The sequence below is a fragment of the Alligator mississippiensis genome, chromosome 4, assembly GCF_030867095.1.
Source record: "Alligator mississippiensis isolate rAllMis1 chromosome 4, rAllMis1, whole genome shotgun sequence".
Taxonomy (NCBI): domain Eukaryota; kingdom Metazoa; phylum Chordata; order Crocodylia; family Alligatoridae; genus Alligator; species Alligator mississippiensis.
Window position 1 is genome coordinate 8,008,811 of NC_081827.1, and position 21,223 is coordinate 8,030,033.

Genomic DNA, 21,223 nt, shown 5'->3' on the forward strand with positions numbered 1-21,223 from the left:
ACTGACATAAAGTCAGTCCTTCGTATCTCATCTTCAGCCTGCATTAATGACCAAAACTCTGATGAAGAAGAAAAAAAGAAGCAGAAGAAAGCTGGGGATGGGGCTACATGTGAGGGGTAGGTGTGCAATTCCTCACTGAGCTTGCAGGTTGTGTTACTAAAATGAGGCACGAGTCTCTCTATCTTACACCAGGCTGTCCGACTGTGGATCCCTGTAGCCGGTGAGAGGTTCATGTGCAGACCCTGGGGTGCTAATCGGGTGCTGCCCTGTTTTAGCACATCCTGCTACAGATGTTTCTAGCAACTGGCTGATGGGAGGTAAATGCAAAGTCTGAGCCTGCACGCGGGAGCTGGAGCTCTGCAGCTTTCCAGCTGTTGTTAACGTGTCAGCACTGGTGTGTGAGCAGAAGGTGTGGCCTGAGGCCGGGACTTCCACGGGGACACGGAGTCTGGGGCTTTGTCACACAGCTGTACTGTCCACGGGGAGACCTCAGCACTGCAGAGCTTTCCTGCCAGTCTCTCAGCTTCCACCTTGCCTCTTGTATCAGACACCTGGTGCACAGAGGCAGAAGCCACAGAGTACGTGGGCTGCCATGAACAAACACGGGCACTGAACACTAGGCAGCTGGTGAAGTGGGCACATGTGCAGAGGTACCGAGCCCCTACAGCTGCCTCTGAAGTCCAGTGGTTTCCCATGGATGGCTCTGGATACAAACCAGCAGAGCTACAATGCCACCATCCCAAGGCTCTGCCGTGGGAATGGCCCACTGACTTGACGCTACTTGTGGTTGCCAGACAAAGGGGCCAGTTAGTGCTGATGGCTCGTGAGATGTGGCTCCCCGGGAGCTGGTTTGAGAGCCGATGACTGCCACCACTTGGGAATGGCCTTTCGTTCAGTATGACTTGGGCTGCTGCTGCCTTTCAGACTCCCTGAGTTAAGACTTTCACCTATGGACCTAGCTGCTAGCCCTGTACTCAGACCATGCATCTCTTGCTTCAGCGCAGGTTTTGTGGATGATTATTAGCATGCTGAGTTTGCTGCCGCGAGAGGGAGAAGAGCCTTAGTCAGGTTCAACCCAAGAAGCCTTCTTCTCACTTGCCCGTTAGAGTGAAATCTACTGGAAATCAAGGACAGTAAATGCAAAATGCAGTATCCGACCATCCGGTGGGAGGCTCCACTGCTCGGATGAAGTTTGGTGACTCCGTCCACTGGATGACAGATGCACAGACTATTTCTCAAAGAGGTTTGAGCACCCTCCAAAGAAAGATGACAGGCTTGCAGGGACGGTGAAGTTTTCAACCCTCCCATTCTTGCCTATCCTGGTACTTATGGTGGCATCCTGATTTGTACAGAATGAGTTTATCGCTCAGGCCAGCTCATAGGTGTGCCCCACTGCCCTCTTCTGTGTGTCCTAATCCTTAGACAGGGTCAGTCCTCATCCTTAGCTGATAGAGATTCTCCTTTTATCCAGAGCATTCGTCTGAGTCCCATCCTGCTCTGGCTGGGGAGGTCCAAATGGTCCGTGGCATGAAGGGATGGGGCAGTCACGCAGCCCCACTTGGCCAGATGTTTCTTATAACCCATTCTTTCTTTTTACCTGCTGCTTCCCTTTTGATTTGTACATGCAACCTTTCCGAGAGCAGGGCAGCGTGCATGCGGGTATTTGCACAAGAGCCAACCCACGGCTCCATGATATTTCAGCATTTTCTCTGGGAGTCCCAGGGCTCTGACTCAGCCTCATTACCTGCACAGTCTCCTGGGCACCTTTTTTTGGAGTTTAATTCCTTTAGCTGCAGCAGGGGTCCTGACACTGCCTTAGCTGTCTGCAGGTAAGTAGGAGTGTGGTGCTGATGTTTTGGAGCATTAATAACCCTGGAAATATCACTAGGGACTCTGCAGCTTGGAAAGAGCACAGCCCTCTCCCATTATGTGGCAGGCTCCAAGTACAGCGGCCTTTAAGTTTTTATTAATTATAAGGAACATGGGAGTAGGCTGACAAGCTGCTGCATTAGAGAACAGGGGGAGAGTTAGGAAACAATGGGTTTATTTATACCACGCGTCACAAAGTCAAGCTGAAATATGGCATGCTATGGAGAGAATGAGATGTGGCCTCAGTAGCATAGGGACAAAAACTCTCCCTAGCATCTTGCGGCCCTAAATTTACTGCTCTCTCTTTCCTTCTCACGTAGCTTGTAGTTTGCTGCTCTCAATCTCTTGCCTTGCCTCTCCTTAGATCTTTATTTAATCTCTTTGCATATGCAGTTATCTTTTGCAGCCAGGGCTAGGTATGCTCCGGTAGATGGGCCTACCCGATGCTGGTCTGTTGTGTCTGCCAACTGGCAGCTACTTGCCCTTGCAGATTCAATGCTTCCTCCAAAGGATCAGCCACAGATCGGTCGGTGGGTTTATTTTAATCCAGAGATCCTTGAGGTTTTATTCATGGAGTGCCTTTGCATTCAGCTGTCTGTATCCTCCAAACAGGCACTTGAGAGGAGGTGCCGACATTGAGACCCCTGTTTTCAGGTCATTCCTAGCACTGGAGGGAGCCAGCCCCTTTCTCTGGAGGCAGGAAAGAAAAGCCACCCCCAACACCCATTTGCTGAGGTCTCCCTGGGGGCTGGCATCCCACTAGCTGAGGACATCTGGTGTCACCAGTCATATTGGGAACACCTCTGTCACAGTGTCTAGACACCATCCTGGAAGCTAGAGGCTTTAGCATTGCTGCAGTTGACTCCTGAGTCTTAAGTATTGACGGGCATTGCCTGGCCCGACGGCCTACATGTATTGACTGGCTGTTTCTTTTCTTTTCAAAGAGGAAGCCCACCTCAGCTGGAAGCACCTGCCATTGGTGCCCATGGTGTGAAGGGAGTGATTATCCTTGGTAATGGGGTAGTGTAACCCTCTGGCCTTGCAGTGGCCTCTTGTCACGGAAAAACCTGCCAGGTGCTAGATTCACCTCAACGAGCAAGTATCCTCCAGTAGGATCAAGCAGACCGATTGCATGGTGTAGGGGCCCTCGAGACCTAATCTGACACCCTCCCATGGGTGGGTGCTGCTTTGGGGGTGCTATAGGAGGTGGGTCTGAGCCTGGATTTCCATTGACTTGCTGTTTGCTCTGATGCCCTGGAGGCTGCCTTGCCAGGGACATCACAAAGGCAGCCTCCAGTGTAACTTAAAATATCTCTTCATTTGAAATAAAGGGGTGAGGAGGCAGGGCTCTGCCTGATGCACTGACAGCTTTCTGCTGGGGGGGGGGGATAAACTCTCCTCTGTGACTATACTATGTCTTCCCGACTTGAGATCCAGCAGGGAAGGAGGGATTCAGACCCTGCTGACCTTTTGGCCCAAGGAGGCTTTTCCAGGGCTGCTGAGCAGGCTGGACCAGAGAAATCAAAGCAAAGCAGCTAGCAAAGGCTCGAACCACTTGGACTGGAGCAGCAGCACCTTTCTCAGATACAGCCTGCTGTGGGGGGCCTGCAGGGCCCGTCGGCAATTTAGTAGCATGGCGTGGTGCCCTCCATCTCCGTTCCAGGGTATTCCCTAGTGCAGTTTTCCAAGCCTGTGCATCCCACTAGAGTTGGCTGGGATGATCTAGTTGAGGCTGGTCCTGCTTTGAGTAGGAGGTTGGACGCTGGACTAGGTGACCTCCTGAAGTCCTTTCCAACTCTGCTTTTCTATGAGTCTATGTTTCTAATCCAGCATTTCCATCAGTGACTGGTTAAGAGGACTAAGATGAGGGGGTCTCTCTGGTGTGCGTGTCCAGAGGAGATGTCATACACTGCCATCTCTTAGTAAGCAGCTAAGGGACCTGTGTCTCACTAGCAGCTGCCTTGCTGGGAAGGGTGGGTGCCTTGCCTGTGTGTATGGTACCGTTCACCCTGCACGACTGCTCAGGGATAAGTAGCTGGGTAAACGGCCCAGTGCTGTCCTGGCAGTGATTACATTCATTCGCTCCTCCGGTCATCTGAGTCCAGTAGTGATATTCCCCTTTTTGCCAAGTTGCAACCTGCATCTTGTAAGTGCCCTGATCCTTGTCATGCACTCATAAATATTCAGCTTCTCGGCTGCGGGAGCCTTTGGGCTGAGGCATGTCACAGAGCGCGAATCTTGACTCCGTTATGCAAAAAGCATTACAGTGACTTCCCTGACCTGACTCCCAGAGGGAGTCTGCCTCCAGTGCTACATGCCCGTGGCCTGAAAACCTAACATTTTGTCCAGAGAAACCTTTGACAAATTGGGTTTCAGGCTGTTTGGCTGGCTAGCGGCATGATGAGGGCAGGCACTGGACAAGGGTCTCATGCATAGGTAAGATGAAGCCCCTGATCTGGACCAGCCCCAAGGTCCATCCCCATGCAGCCTCGTCTCCATCACCATCACCTGCTGCTGTGTCAGTCCCAAATGGACCTCCAGGTTTGCTGCTGCACCTTGTTCATTTGCAGAAGCTCCTAGCACATCAGCCCGGCTGCATCTCCACTGACCTTGCCATTTGATGCTCTAGTCAAGCGAAGCCCTTAAGCAGGTATTTAATTGCACTGATCCTAGAGGGATGTATCTATGCACACTTTGGGAACTGGAGCCCGCTAAGGCCCCTCTGTCCTGAACTTATGATGCATCATGCACTCAGCTTTCTGCTGGATCTGAAGCCTACTGAGTGCTTGAGTGAGACCATCTGACTCCTTCCCGGCCACGTGGTCCTCTGTAGTGAGTAGCATGGCTGGTTCGCTGATCCCCATCTGCTGTGAACCTCTCCCAGGTGTCTCCTTAGCGTCCTGAGCCTTCTCCCATGGCCTGAAGGAAGCAACGTGCAAGCGAGTGGAAGGAGCTTTGCATATGGGGTTTGTGCTCAGTCTGCTCTGGGATGGGCGGCAGGGGCTGCTGAAGGGGAGCTGTCTGTATTTTGCTCATGAGCTCATATCAGCTCATGTTTCACCACTGGGTAGCTATGGTCTCTTGCCAGTTTATAGATTGGGCTGGTGGGTGTGCGGTGCTCAGCAGAGTCCAGCCCTTCCTCCTGGTGCCAAGCTGGGAGGAAAACCTTTGATTTTGCCTTGCAGTGAATGGGGATTGTGGACGTGGTCAGAAAGGCTTCACAGTGGGCCACATATCCTACACTGTTAGCTTGTCTGGCTAGTCCTGGGCGGGGATGCCTACGACCCACATGGGCAGCAGCGTCCTGGTTGACCTTGTGTCCCCAGTGTGGACATGCCCAGCCCTGGCATCCCTTAAACCCAACCTGCAGGAACTGCCCAGTCCTCCCTGCTGCAAACCCACACGTTTTCCTACTGGTTCTGTGGAGAAGCCTTTGTGCGGCGTCCCATTGTTCAGAGCCCCACGGTGATAAATAGTGTCTTAATGACTTCATGTTTTGCATTTGATTTGATTTTGGTGAAACAAAGAATGACCGAGCGAGCCGGCGTGAGGTAGGACTGACCTTGCACGGTCTGCTTGAATGTAGCTTCGATGAAACAGGGCAGAGGCCTGGTGGGGACGTCGTCCCTTCCTGCAGCAAGGAGATGGATCCTGCAAGGGTTCGTGGCCATGGTGCTGAGGGGTGGCCTTGTGATGGACATGGGGCAGAGGGGATGGGGGCTGTTCCACTCCGGTTTTACTAGCTCAGGTTGTTCTTTGTGGTGGTAAAATCTGTAAAATATGGTGTTACATGTCAGGGGCTCTGGGGTAAGAGTGATGGAGGATGTTGGGGGCAGGGGTGGTCCTTTCCATTAGAGCAGGACACTGGGAGTCAGGACTTCTGGGTTCCTCAGGCACCGATCTCTGTGTATAGCATGCCTTCTCCCTCTCTTCCTCAGTTTCCCCATGTGTAACAAGTGTGGGGACGGTGGGATTCATCTGGGCTTGCAGAGCGCTCGGTGGGAGTGCGGAGATGTTGCTGCATGTGAGGGGCAGAGGGTCCTTGCATGGACATCCATGGATAGGTGAACACGGTGGGGCTTCCACGTCCATTTGTTGCTGCTGCTGTTCGGGAAGCCCTGCAATCATTCAGCATCCATCTTCCTGGTCCCTGGATCCACCCAGAGCATCGGGTCTCATCCCTCAGCCTGGACAAGGCATGTTGGGAGATTGTGCATTGTGAACAACACCTCCGGTGTGGCAGGTTCACCTCCACATCAGCTGTCCCTGGGTTGCTGCAACCCTGGCTCTTCCCAGCTTGTCCTTTCCACCTGGACTCGGCGCACCCCAGGGCTCAGCTGCTGTTGTCTGCTCCCATTAATCCTGGGGAGGAGATGGCTGCTGCATCCTCCTGACTGGCCAAAAAGGCTGGTTCAGAGAGTGTCACCTCCAACAAGTCCCTGAATGAATGTCTCTTCAGCTTTTTAAATGGCTGGCTCGCATTTGAACCGATGCACACAGCAGGGAGATTTATTCTGGCCAGTTTATCACGTGTAAATCTCCTTGCTTGACTCCATTTTCCATTTTAACGAGAAACAAGCACTTTATAATAACTGCAGAGATTAAACTCTGTCGGACTCTCAAACCATTAACCTGAAAGAAATGTAACAATAAATTAAACATATTAATGAAGCTGTACTACAAGCTCCAAATTTGTTAGGTAAATTGTACGGTTATTAACAATCAACTTGACTTCTCGCCATCCATCATGGGGGGAAGTGGACGCGAGCAGCCAATCTGCGACACGGGGCCTTGTGAAACTCAGGAGAGGGTAAATACAAACATCCGTCAGCTTCGGGACAGAAAGCAAAATTCAGCTGCCACCAGCTGCTGGCTTCTCTCTCTTTCTGGTGCAATCTCCCGGTGTCCCAAATGTTTAGCCTTGGAGAGAAGCTATTGCTTCATTGATCTACAGGCACTTGCATGTTGCAAGACGTGACCAGAAAGGTCCCGTTGTGTAAGAGGGGTCATGTCCTGTTTGCTGGTCATAGTGAATCATTTCTAGCTGTGGTAGCAGGGACCTTTTGGGCTATGACTGCATGCCAGGCTACCCCACTACTAATCCAGATGTCTCCGGATCAGGATGGGCCACTGCCAGAGTTGAGAGTGTGTGTGTTGAGGTGGGGGAGGGAAGTGGGTTTAGTCTCTCTGGCTTATTTTGGCTGATCTGTGGCTGCTGTGATGGTAGCCATGCATGGATGGATGGTCTGTATTGAAAAGCTATCTTGAGATACAAATCAAGTGTTGTCGTTAACTTAAGCCACCTCCTACCCATGCACACCCTTAGCTAAAGTGGAATGATGCTTCTGCCTCTAGCTGGTTGTCCCAAGAGGTTGAAACTCCAGCAAGCACAACTCATTAGCTGCTAATCTGACCACTATGTTGTATGGAAGTAGACTAGCTCCACTTGGGTGTCAGCAGTCCTCCTGGACCTCCCCATAATCGCCTCTGTATGCCCAGAAGGGATAAACAAGATTATCGGCAAGGTATTCACAGGGTGTCTTACTTGAATCCTCCAGAAATCGTAGTTTCACCAAAGCCGATTCAACCTCTCATTTGGTTGTGTCCTCTCTGATTCGCTCTTAAAGAAGAGTGCCATTTTTACTCGCATACTGCACGTGCTTTCCTCCCCAAAATTAGCCTTCTAAAATTGTCATTGTGCGTGTCTTAAGCAGGGAACCTGATTTTTTACCCAGAATAGCAGAAGTGGCATTCCTGTTCAGGCAGTGCTGAGCATGTCAATCGACTTCATAGCTCATTATAATCTACTTGATTCTTGCTAATTTGTCTTCAGTCCAGTCCACAGGTGTCAACAACCCCCTCTCTTTCTTAGTGGTCTTGATGTCCCACTAATCAAGCTCTCCTTTCTTCCACAGTTTTGCTGAAGAATTTGTAATTTAGCTACTCCTGGTTTCTCTATTCCTATTTCGCAGCCCTGCAGACTGGTCTTAGCCCTTTTCAATACCTTAGATCTGCCCATGAAGTCCAGTCTTCAGCAGCTGCTGCAGTGTCAGCTTGCGTTCCCCAAAACAAGGTGTGCGTCTCCTATGCGGGGGTGTGATATGTGAGAAAATACAGTAATTTAAATGTAGGTAACTTGAGTTAACTGCAGTGAAGAAATATGTGCTGAGGGTCGGAGGAGGCAATCTTTCTTGCTTTATGGCTTCTCCGTGCCAACGGCCAGCTTAAAGAAGTTATGACTTTGCAGCAAGACTCATTCCTGCTCTCACCCCCCACCCAAAATTCCCCTGATGTGGTAGATGTTGAGCTGATTGTGCCACTCAGGACTTCTCCCCCATGCAACCAGGGCTCTTGGGAGGTCACCTGCTCTTTCTGTACCAAAAATGGCACAATGCCCTGGGGACCTCAGCAAATCTAGTTCTTTAGGGATGTGGCAGCTCAGGAATGGCTCTGACCTGATGTATCCTGGAAACAAAAGGGAGATCAACTTGCAAATGGAGACCACCCATCAGTGCTCCCAGTGCCATGTGTCATTCAGACCCACTGAGCTGAGTATCCTGGATACCCCAGGTGGAAGGTCCTGGGTGAGAGTATGGCGCTGGTGACTGGAGAGGGTGAGGGATGGGCAGGGAGGCTCGGGGGAGTCCTCAGTAGGCGCGTCTACATGATACCCTTACTGCACATTAGCCTAATAACACTGTGCAGTAGCGTGCCATGGCAAAACACACGCTCATAGCCTACTGTGCCGTGTCATTAGGCTAATGCTCAACAAGGATCACTAAAAAACCACGTGTCGATGCTACTGTGCAGTAACTCTAGTTAGTACTTCATTAAGGAATGCACAGTATCTAAGGTGCATTAATGAACATGTAGACTTGGGTCCCTCTGCATGTTGAGGAAAGTGATGGGAAAGTCTCTCTTTGCAGCCCCTAGAGCAGCCCCTTCCCCTCTTGCCCTTTGAAGCGCCAATCAAATAATGGTACAATGATTTTTTTTTCTAATCATCTCTGGCCCTGCCGTATTTTCCCCCTGAGTGCTCAAGTCTTCTCATGGAAGGGCACTCTTTCCAGCCAGCCGGAGGTGGGGAGGCTGAGGCTCAGAGTTCACCGCCTCACAACTAGGCTGCTCTTTGGGGTCACTGCATGCACAGAGCTGCTCACTTCCCTTTGCTGCCAGTTCAGCTGCTGGCAGCCAGACAGCTGGTTTCACCAGTAGTAGTTGCCATTGCACCGGGCGCGTGAGGTGGGTGGAGGTGCTGGGTGCAGGCTTGATTAGCCCTATCAAACCAGGCCCCGCGGTGGAGGGCAGAGTTAAGTGCATGGATGCTCTGGATCCAACCCTGTGGACTGTATCTTTGACACCCCTGCTGCAGGGGAAACCAGTGCGGGATGCTGTAACTCGATGCACAAGGCGCTGAATTAAAGTGGGGCTGGCACCCTTCATTGTGGCTTTTCCTAGCTTTCCAGCATTCAACTAGGCAGCCGGGCTGTTCTCTTAACTTAATTTCTATGTAACTTTAGATTTAAAATATGCACTCCGCAACTCAGCGGTGGGGATCTGTCCCGTTGCCCTGTGCTGGATGTGATTACGCTGCGGACAAACCAGCTCACATGCTTCTCGGTTAGCTCGAGGGGGTGGGCGTCTGCTTCTGAAGGAGGAGAATCCGAGTTGTATCCCCAGGAAACATGATGACAGCTGGAGAGGGGTAGCTGGCGTCGGCTCCAGAGCTCGCTCTGTCTGCTCTTTCTGCACACCCGCTCCTGTGTGCCAAGCAGAAGGACGAGCTCGAGACCGCTGCTAACAGCTGGATCCTATTTGGGAAGAGCCAGAAGGAACTGTTTGCTTTAAGCATCTTTTCATGTGCATCTTGGAGCTGATCTTTCTTTCTGTAGCATAATATTGCTGCTTTGAATGGGCTCAGAAATGACCCGGCTTTTTATTGGCTATTTGGGTAAATACTGGCCTCTATAATGCATCAGGGGCAGGCTTGGAGGGAAGATGTGATTCCCTTCGACAGACACAGATAATCCTGTATGGCAGGCCAAGCCGAACGGCATCTTTGATTATCAGGCCTAGAAGGATTTGGAGCTGGGACTGTACTAGTCACCTCAGTCCTCATCCGAAACCAGCTGGGCTAATCCGGGACTGAGACACCCCCTTCCTCCCCAAGCCAGCCGGCTCAGCCCTGACCTGCATTACCCTCTGCTAGTCCAAACAGCTCACCACTGCCCCTCGCGCCTGACCTGCACCCCTCCCTGCTTCACATCCCACCCTGTCTTGACCTGCAGCATCCCCTGCTCTGCTCGCGGGCCCCTCCTGGGCACAGAACAGCTGCTCCTGATTTAAACTCATGCCCACGGAGGAGAAAAACTCATGTCCTAATGCACTGTACCAAGGAGCCTCATATCACACGGATGCCTCGTTGTCTGTGCAGTGTCACACTTGCACTATGTCTCCCAGCCACCGCCCGACAGACCACGTGGTCCCAGGGCAGGGCTGGCTGCGGGGCAGGTATGTGCAGAGTCTTTCTAGCTCCGGAAGAGGTTTGGAGAGGCTTGTGCTCCCAGCCCGCTTCTGTTTGCTCTCTAATGTGTGTGTACACAGCAAACACACATGTTTGCACCAACAGCCCCACCGAGGAGCCCGCTGGAAACCCCTGAGAAATGTGCTGAGCAGATGTCGGGGCCAGCCTATGGCTCTGGGACGGGTCCCGTCAGGATGAACTTGCTTTGGCTCCAAGGGGGCATGCAGGGCTTTTCTGGAGGCATTGTGCCACGAGTCCTGGCTATGCAGACTTGGAAATGCCAGGTCAGGTTCAAGGTGGGGGACTCTATATCAGTGAGTGGGTGCCCAGGAGCTGAAGCCGGTGTGACTTGTGTGTCGAGCAGCTAGACTGCCCGTCAGTCTGTCTTGCTGCTTATCTGCCCAGGCACCCTCCCTCCTCAAGGAGCCTGTGCACTACATCACTTGAATGAATTCCCATAGCCGTTTGGAGTATTTCGATCCTATACACTAAGGTATTCATCTAGGCTGGTCTCCAGAGAAGGGTGACAGTGAGGCCTACTAATCCCCTCCCAAACCCGTATTGATGACAGACCAGCTAGGAGAAAACTGGCAGGTGGGGGAGAGGCAGAGAGGACTCGTGGGAGTGAACAGGCTGGAGCAATGGACCTCTGCAGAAAGACGAAAGCCCCTCAGGGTGTATGGTTGGGTTTAGCAGCGTGGTGAAGACATGTTAACCGCCAGCAAATGTGGATGGCGGTTGTGGAGAGCAGTCCGTGGGACGCTGTGGGAAAGCCGTGCTATGGGAAAAGGCCAGCCCCTGCAGATGGGCATTGCCTAATTAAGAATAGTCCCCATCCTTTGTTCAAAACTCCCAAGCCTCCCAAGGTAACTGGTTAAGATGCCATGGACTTGAGTATCGGCAATAAGCAGATGACACACCGCTCTACCCATCCTTCGCCAGGGCTGCTCAAGATGTTAACCTCCTCCCCCTGCCGGAGCTCGAAGTAGAAGCTGATTCCGGTCTCACCCTGGTCTCAGTCAATGTAGGCGCCAGTCCGATCCATGGGCGCAAAGCGGCATAAGGCAGGTGCAGGCCCAATGAGGAAGGGCTCCAAGGGAAGGAGCTGCTCTGCCATTCTTTCCGGTTTGCTGAGCAGGACGGGTTGGTCGCAACTCTCCCACGAACACTTCCAATATGGTTTAGGCTCTGGTGAAACTTGTGTGGTGCGGCCCCCCATTTTACAGAAAGGTAAACTGAGGCAGAAAGTAGGAATAATCTTACCCACTTGCTCTTGAAGAGTGCACTTTCTTGACAGTCTACCTACTATCTCAGCTCTGCCCAGATGCAGAGGGAAGGCATGGTTTCTGTCCCTTGATACGCACAGCTAGAAGTGGACGGTGGTGCTAGAGATGCTAGCTCAGCTGCTTCTGTGGCTTATACCCAGCTCATCTGTTGCTTGTCATGGCTCCTCTTTCTTCAGCAATAGTGGAGGCAGCGATCGCGGCAGGCAGGTGCGATGCCCCAGCTCTCTGATCTAAGGAGCTCCCAATGCACCAAGACTCAGTAAGGAAAAGCATAGCCAGGAGCTTTGTGGATCATCTCTACCATGCATGAGTATTTACACAGCTTTCTTAGACTCTGAAGTCTTGTCCTAGTGTGCCCTGGGCTTGCCGTAAACCCTGGGCTGGTTTCTCTGGGACAAGGTTATTCTGAAGTCCTGGCTGGGAACATGACGGGGAATATCCCGGCCCGTGGGTCTTTCAGCGTGAGAGCAACATTTCAGCAGGAGGCTATTGAAGTGGATGGCTTTCATATTGCTGCTGACACCCTGTGGCTACCGGAGATAACTGCATTTGCAGAGCACTTGAGCAAATTTGGGGGGACAAAAATTCTTCCAATAAAAAAAAATCATTATTTGGCTTCAAAGTGTTGCTTTGCACATTTTCCCACCTGCACGTCTCAGCGCTGGCGAATGCATTCGGATGGCGGGGGCACGGATGGCGTTCTGTCTGATGCTGTCACCTGTTGGCACTAACCAGCCCCGTCAGACACATGCAGCTTTGAAGAGCCCTTAGTTTGGGGGAAACTTAAGATATATACAATCAACATATGAAAAAAAAAATAGGCCCATTGTGTCTTTCATTGTCGAACCCAACCCTGCCTCTTGTATTTCCCTCCCCATCATTACCAAGATCCTTGTGCACAAAGCAATATTTTCCTCCCTGCATTGCTTTTCTCCTGCCTGCCACGAGAGCTGTGTACAAACACCCCAGTTTCTCCCTTTTCTCATCAGCTGTCTTCTACTTCGAGAGCATCCAACAAAACCGGAGCAGAAAAGCAGAGGCCTGCTAATTTCAGCCCTATTCACAACCACAAAGGGGTGGGAGGGAACTGGCCAAAGACAAAATTGGCAGGGAAATCAGCTTGAATTTCAGCCTTTGAAGAGAGCGATGCAGCCGTCAGTTGTCGGAAAGGCAGAGCAGATCTCTCGAAAGTGCACAGCCCTCAGCAATAGCCTGGAGTCCAAAATCAGGGCTTTGTGCTGCCTGGCTCTGTCAGTCCAGGACAGAAATAGTACTCCAGTGGGAGCCATTACAGCGCTGATGAGAGGAGCCAATCTGTTTCGATTAATATGGTAGCTTGCTACGCAGAGGATCTCTGGGCCCGGAAGGGTGCGCGGGTGACTTCTTGATGGCCAGGGCAGGAGCACACGAGCTGCTTGCATGCGGTGGGGGATTTCTGTCCTGGAGCAGCCGGCCGGGATCTGGTGTCCTCCACCTAGACGGCTGGGTCGACTCCAGCACTGGCAAGCACGACTCCTCCTTCCCGCAATTAAGAGTGATAAAAAATGCACCGCACCTGCCACCCAGGCAGGATTGCTCCCCACAGTCCACTATTCTCCAGTTCTTTGTCTAGTCCGTTTTTCAAATGTCCCGAGGAGAGCTGGAAAGCTCAGGCTGTGAGCGGGGTCTGGATGCACTCAGCATCCCAGGAGGTTTTGCTGGGGGAGTTGGCTGCCCATCTATCTTTTGCATGCGCTTTTGGAGCTGATGAGCTCAGTGGAGATGTCGGTGGGGATCTGACCCGCAGACTTGCATTGGTAGTGGTGCAAATCCGGAGCAAATTCCTCCCAGGCAGCAAAGATCTACTTGCAGTGCCAGTCTCTTGCTTATTTGCTTTGCAAAGGACTGCTGGGTGGACACTGCTGCAAGTCCTGGTGCTGGCAGTGTTTAGTGGGCGGCTACCCAGGATCCCAGTAAGGTCCCATTCAGGGCTTGGTGGCAGAGGAGAGGGAACAGCTGGTCACTAATTGCGCTGCGCCATCTGGTGCCCACACCGAGAACCGTGGGCCGGTACATAGTGTCCTGGATGTCTGCTCCGTGTCAGATGTCAATCAAAATGCAAGGGACCAAGGTAGCAAAGCACAGATCCTAATTTCTCTTTAGCCCACTCTGTTCAGGTGTGCATACCATGCCCATCACTGTCATAAGAAACACCCTGAAATTTCATCCAAAAAGGCAGATTTTAGGGGTGGGAGAAGAGATCACCCACTGATATTTTTGGGTAAAAAGTTGGGGAGGGAATTGCATGGAGCCTGAATGGTTTGGGTCTCCTCTTTCACGGGTTGATTTGGACCAAGTCCACTGGAGTCAGTGCTGCTGGGGCTTTGCTGGTTCCTCAGGCATCAGCTGGGAGTAACTCTGCTGAAGCTAGTGCCGTTGTCTTGGCATAAGAGAGAAGACCCAACCTCTTGCATCCACGGTCTCCCAGTGACTGAGTTACTGCATGAGCTTTTCCAGAGCCCCCTAGCAGGCAAGGGAAGGGGCCGGAGGAGAGTTGCAGCCTGCATTTGCTGGTGCGTGCTGGGAAGGGTCTAGTAGAGCTGCTGGGAGTCAGCCGCCGGCTGGAAGAAGATCCAGTTACAGAGCAAGGCGCCTCTTGGATGGTCCTGAACTCTCCCAGCCCCCTTTGGAGCCGGGGTTCGGGCATGACACCCTCTTCTCCCCGTCCTGCAGCCGGGGCCTAGCAGAGAGACCCGTGCAAGGAAGGCAAATCCAGGGAGATGAAAGTGGCAGCAATTACGCGTATCATCACTCTCTCCCAGGCGCTCTCAGAGGTATATCTGATCCCCGCGCCTTTTGTGTAGTGACTGGCACTTGTTGTATTGATGCTGAACTCCTGACCTTGCCTTGTCCCCGTCTGTGACCTTATGTCACAACCACTTTGGATGGAGTTTCATTGACCGGGTTACCTCGGGCTCCCTGAGGAAAGCGATCGCTTTGCTCCTGTCGATGACATGTGCCTTCCAGCGCTCCCCAGGCCCGGGGAGGCAGCATGGAGAAGCACAAGCCTGTGCTGTTGTTTTAGGAGCTTCCCAGGTGCCAGTGTTGGGTTTCAGCTTGTCATGCGCTCCTTGGTTTTCTTTGGACGCTTTACATGGTGGGGGAGAGAGGCTGGCAGGATGCCCCTGGGACCCGGAGAGCACAACCCAGGCCATGGCAGTGATCTTTCCCGGGATGATGAAGCTCCTTCCCCGGATCAAGAGGAGCCTCCAGCTGTGGCAGAATAAACCAGCTGTGGTTCTGCAACACTGACCCCAGTCTGCGGGGATGCAGGCTGAGAACCGACTAACTCGTCACCTGGGAGCATTAAGGCCGTGGGGGTGGGGGGTCAGATTTGAGCCAACAGCGGAGATAAATGGCTCGGCCTCCCCACGCTCAGCCCCCAACCTCCAGTCCGGGCGATTCCTGACAGCTCCTGAGAGAGATGCTGCATAACCCCAGAACGTCCCAGGCTTGAGCTCTGGTCCCCCCCGCAATGGTCTGTAGAGGTTGCCTTGTCTTCAGACTGCTCCCCGCTAGAGACAGCCCTTGCCTTCAGAGGGGCCTTGGGTTAGGGTTAGGGTGAGGGTTAGGGGTTAGGGTTAGCTCTGGCAGCAACTCGGTTTGAAAGATATACCTGGATTGAAATGTGCCTATTTAACGGGAAGTCCTGGAGTTTTTGCTATGGTTACAAGAGCTAATTCTTCCATCTGATCTAACACACAGAGCTCCCTTGCTTGGGTGCAGAGGGTGAGATGTGCTCCGCTAAGGTGTCCTGCCATTCGTCTCTCTGGGACCCAGGAAAGAGGTTGAACAGCAGCGCCGGTGAGGGGTGGGGGTCCTGGGACATCTCCCAGGGCTTCCTCTCTGGGCTGGGGTTGCTGTGCATGAGGAAGACTCATTCTCGGCTACCTTACAGACGCTCCACCAGATCCTCATCCGAGCACAGCTTTCTTCAAGACAGGCTTGCTGCCCCATGCCGGTCAGGTCTTCCAAGCCCGTTCCCGGCCGATTTCCTAATCTGTCGAGTACACGGGGGTCTGTTCTCGTGGCGGCGCGGGCGCATCACTCCCAGACCATCTGCGGGAAGCATGGGGTATGCCTGTCTGTCTCTCTGTCTGGAAATTTCCTCCCGAACCTCCCATCTGGAAGCTTCTGCTCCATTATTAACATGTGTTTCCCACATCCAAGGGCCTTTCGTTGACTAGTTAATTTAATCCTCCATTTAATTGGATCAAAATCGCTAGAATCAAATCCTTTCTCTTAAAAAAAAATATACATTCTGCCCTTTGCTTTGATTAAGTCTGATCATTTTTTATTCAGCTGCTACGAGATAATTTAATCACTGGCTCTGAATATGCATTTGACAAGGAAGGGACTGATACAGAAGAAGCTCTTCATGATAAGAGAGCTAGAAACGTGCATTCTTCTCAGTCTGATATTGGCAGTCATAATTATCAAGCATATTCTGTATAAGGCTTCCAGGAGAAGTTGGTTAAGTCTCACATCAGCCCTGCATGGCAATGTGCTGACATGTCCGTGGGTGTTTCTGACCCTTAAATATGACCTTGCAATGCTTCAGCTGTGTGTCACAGCCTCTATAATGCTGATGGAAAATGGAGAGTCTCCTTGAGCTCCAGGGTGGTAGCGCACTTTGGGATCTCCTTTTAACTTTATTGCATCCAAGAAGTTTCTCGTGCTCACAGCTTGCAGGACAGCGAAACCCTCGCAGCGTGGAGGTGGCTATGGATGCACGTGGTGGTGAAGATTTACATTCTTTTAGTCTTTTTTAGCATGGGTGTGATTGAAGCTGGGGGCTTTGTATGTGGGGTGAGGGGGGGTGTATGGAGCATTGTCAGTGCTGATTGCTCCAAGTGCATCTATTTAACCTCAGGCCCTGGGTGGAGATGGAGAGAGCGCAGCCAGGTCTAGGCTGGGTCCCGCGGTGTGCGTGCTTGAGCTGTACATCAGCCCAGGTGGTTTCAAACTGGTTTCTTGCTGCACCTCAGAGGTGGCTTGCACCACCTCATTTCGGTGGGCTAGCCCCTCTCTGAACAGAGCAGCAGGCTTTATTCGTGGCAGGCATGCTCCTACTGTGAGCTGGGGAGCAGCACCCTCTCTTGCCCAAGGAAAGAAAGCTTCTCTGATCTTTGCAAGTAGCCCTGGGAGGCTTTGCAGATATACCAGGGTGGAGCACAAAGGGCGAAGAGGAATTTTCTTCCCCACCCCTGGGACAAATCAGCAGGGAAAAAATCCATAGCAAAGCAACTGGGCAGCCTCCTGTGGTAAGAACTAGGGCAGGGGTTGGCAATGTTTCGGGGCAGAATACCAAAACCACCTGCAACCTCCGATTGGGAGATGTTGCTGTGCCAGGGGCAGATGGCAGGGGAGGTGCAAGGGGCCTGATCTCTGTTGTGGTAGGGCAGCTCCAGCCTTTTCCCTGCTTTCCACCCCCTGCGGTGGTCCCTGTGTGCTGAGGCAGCCTCGCGCTGGCCTGGGATGTTGTATGCACATGCAACTGCCGCCAGTTTTGCTTTGAGGACCCTGGTGCAGCCGCTTGCAGCTGCCAAAGCTGACCTGGGCTCTGGATAAGCCCCTGCTGCTAGCCAGGGAGCCTGGGCTGCTTGCAGCGGGCAGCGGGGATGGCGCAAGCAGCTGCATCAGGGTCCCTGGAGCCTTGGACTGACTTGTTGCTGGTGATGGTTGCACATGAGCCGCTGGGTGGACAGCAGGGAAGGAGCCGGGGCTGCACTGGCACAGCGATGATCAGGTCTCTCGCAGCTTCCCTGCCACCTGCCTTGAGGGGCACGTGCCAAGCAAAATGCCGTGGTGCTCCATGCGCTGGCATGTGTGCTGGGGGTTGCCTACCCTTGAGCTAGGAGGGTCCTTGGAGAAAGGAGCCCACGTGATCTGTCAGATCTTGCAGGCTCGGAGAGACCCCAAGCACCCTGGGACGGACCTGCCCTGCCATCTCTGTAGGCAGGTGGGAGGAAGCCGTGCGAGATGAATGCAGAACTGGTGTCCGGGAGCCTTTTGGACACGAGGTCTATGGCAAGGTGGCAAGAGACTGGGTAGGCCATGCATCCCCAGGAGAGGGATTGGGGTCTGGGGGCTGCTTGCAGCTTAGCAGCCCCTTCTGGCTGTGGGACCAACGGGAAAGGGTGTCCAGTCTCCTGTAGCATGGCACCGGCTCCACTTCGAGCTGCACGAACCAGGCTGGACCTAGGGGGCCGGCCAAGCTGGCTAACAGGAGTGGAAGTCTCCCAACGGAGGCTGGCTGGAGGCAAGGTGGCCCTAGGTAGGGCCTGGCTGGCAGGAGGGGGGCCGGGGGCGGGAAATCGGGGGAAAAGCAGAACCCCCCATAGCCGATGGCCGGCAAACGTGGAGAGGAGTCGGAGGAGACCTGCGTTGCCGTTCCAGCCCGGGATCGATTTCCTGGGCTGCTCTCATGAAAGGGGAGAACGGGCAGAGGCGGAGCGCCGTCCCCAGACAGCACTTTCCTTTTATCTGAGGCAATATTGGAAGATAAGCTCTCTCTTTCTCTTTTTTTTTTTTTTTTTTTTTTTTTGGCGGTGGATAAACATAGATTATGAAGGTTAGAAAGGCTTCGAGGGATGGTTTTTATCTGATATTAACTTCTTAATAGGTCACCTTGGCTGGAGGAGCCCAGGAGCCGAAAGGCTCCACAATTGAATTACAATAACCTTTGCAGAGTGGGACCTGGGCAGTGGGGCTGGGGCCTGGGGCCAGGAGATAAGGAGGACCTCACTGTGCTGCCCTCAGCCCCGAGGGGAACCGGCTGACAAAGCAGGTAGGGCAGGGCTTGGGGCTAGGGTTATCATTGAGAGCTGGTCTTTCATCTTCCCTGTGTCCTGCAGCGTTGGAAATGGAGGGGTTTGGGCTGCTCTGCACCTCCTGGACCAGTTCCCAGCTGCTGCTGCGTCCTGCTGAACGTGAGCTGCCATAGCCTGCAGCGGGGCGATGCCCCATGCCCTGGCAGCCCCTCAGGTGCAGCCTTGGTTGCATTCTCCATTTCCTTGGCCCCCCATCTCTTCATTTAGCATCACTGCAAACAACTGCAAGGACTTGGTCCCAGTTAGCCTTCCGGGGCCAAAGGTTATTAAAAACCACCCGTCTTTGACAAAACCCACTGAAGAGCCCCGATCCTGAACACAGCAGGGGCCTGGCACCGAGCTGTCTTTTTGTAAAGGTTTCCTGGCAGGTTTCCGGAAGGATCTGTTTGTCCTGCAAGACTGGAAATGCCTGTGTTGTCTCTGTGTGTGTGCAGGGGTGTGCGCGTGCATCCTTGTGTGACAGGAACGCACAACTGTGAAGGTTGGTTAGGTGCTTGTGCATGTGTGCATGTGTACATGTGTGTCCGTGACTGGTTCCGAGTGTCCCAGAGTGCACGCCTGCCTGTCTGCCCATGTCCTTGCCCAGCCGTGAGCGATTGTGCATATGGGATTGCTGCAGGATACTGGCCTGTCTGTGTGGGTGCCCGTGCCCCAGTGCATGTGTGTATCTCCGCTTGCCAGAGGTCAATCGACTTCCTTTCATGGGACATTATTTAGCACAGAATCGTGGGCATCTCCAAGCCCTTCCAGCTTGGCTTCCCGTGGGTCACGCTTCAGTCAAAGGGCCCTTTGTGCCACCGCTCTGCGCACGCCCGCGGGGCTCCCCAGCTTGCCGGGTCACTGCATTCCAGGCATGGTGGGATGATCTCATCTCTGTGACAAACCTCCGACCTCCCGGCCCCACGAACAAGCGTTTATAAAGCCGGAGCTTGGCCGCGACCCTGCAGGCTGCACAAAGCTTCATACGGGCTCTCCCCTTCTGCCAGCAGGCCAGCCCGAGTGCCCCCCAAGAGCTGGCTGCAGGGAAGGAGGATGACGCCGTGTTGTTCATGGCCCATAACCTTAGGCCAGATTCTTGTTGCTTCCTGGTCTTTCTGCCTGCAGTGATGTCAGCTCGGGGAGTGAGGTTTATGTGATCATGCAGCCTGAAGGATGTGGCGTGCGGGGCTCCCTGGGTTTGGCTTTTGAACTCCTGGGTTTGGCAGTCGTGCTGCAGCCAAGTAGGAGGAGTGCTACCACGGGCTCTGATGCATCCCTAGCTTTCGGGACTGATAAAGTCCCATAGGCTGCCTGGCCAACCTATACCTGCCAACACTGCACCCAGGCACGTAGGGTGCCTGCCAATGGATTTGGGAGTATGTGAAGTCCCAGGGTGAGAGCCTGGACGGAGGATGCTCACCGGGTGCAGCACCACACACAATGCTTAGAACGACTGAGTTCTGCCGGCTCGATTGATACGGGTTTTGGAGCTATATCGATCGGACTTGACTGATTCGCCCCGAAACACGAAATAAATTAATTAAAAAAAAATGAACTCACCAATCTACTCTTAACTCTGCTGAGGCATATCCTATTTAAAACTGCTTCCCTACCACATGCCTTGGACAACTCTGGGTTTTTTGTGCAATGGCTGGTGTCTCAGTGTCTTAAGACTAAGCGCTCTCCAGAGGCTGGCAGCCCCGTTGTGCTGGGCCCGTGCAGACCGCCACTCGGGATGTGCCCGTACGCCCCATGTGCTCTCACAGAGCTGACGTGCCTCTTTCGGCTGTGCCATCGCCTTCAATGAACTAAAACTCATTGTGACCAAAAGCATCTGTTGGCTCGCTCGGTACGGAGAACCAGAACGGGAGGCAGAAGCATGATGAATGGTGCAACTCAAGCCGTCCCTTCCCCAAAATGTTGGCTGCATACTAATGCACTTCCACCAGCCTGAGAGACATCAGAGGACCCAAGGAAGATTGTGTCTGGGGGAGGGTGCTTGCACACTGCCACCCCGGTTGTGTGTGTGCAGAGGGCTCTGTACTGCCCACAGCTCCTGCCCATTCCCCTCTAGCGCCAGGGGCAGGATGCTTTGTGAAGGAGGCGATCTGGGCTGCATCCTCTTGAAGAGTGGGCCCAGGTGTGTGGCAGGGTGGCAGCTGTGCACTGCTAGATGCTGACAGCACCGTAGAGCAGCAAATTGCCATTCCCTGGACGGTGATAACGGCACTGTCCTTCGGGATGTGCTGCCGTACCAGGTGACATCTATTTTCTGAACCACAGGTTGCTGGGAAGCACATGGCAGTTCTCTGCCATAATGCCCGTGTCCTCAGAGGGCACCAAACCTCAGTCTGCGAGCCCGAGAGTGGGCATCCCGGCTGTTGGAGCAAAAGGCTGAGCCAGGGAGCGGCATTGGTCTTCCCGTCTGCTCTTAGAAAGGGGTGGAGACACACGCAGCTCAAAGCAGTAATGGGCAAACCTCAGAGGTCGGGGTTTCATTTGGATCAAAGCCACATGGCAGCACCCAGAACAGCTCCATGTGCACCTCAGCACCTCCACGTACAGCATCGAGCGCCGGCGACCGGCATAGGCCTCCTTTGGTGCTCACTGCCAAGGAGTTTCCTCCTCTTCAGAGATCACCTTGGTTTTCTTCCTCCAAGAGTTATTTTATCTGTCATAGTGACACATATTTA

The 21,223-nt window shown here is 53.1% G+C and overlaps 1 protein-coding gene across 1 annotated transcript in view; it reads left to right on the forward strand.

Annotated features, from left to right (window-relative positions):
* The window catches only part of PLXNA4 (plexin A4), a 523,137-nt gene that overhangs the window by 215,970 nt on the left and 285,944 nt on the right, over nucleotides 1–21,223 (forward strand). The gene's annotated exons all lie outside the window — the stretch shown is intronic.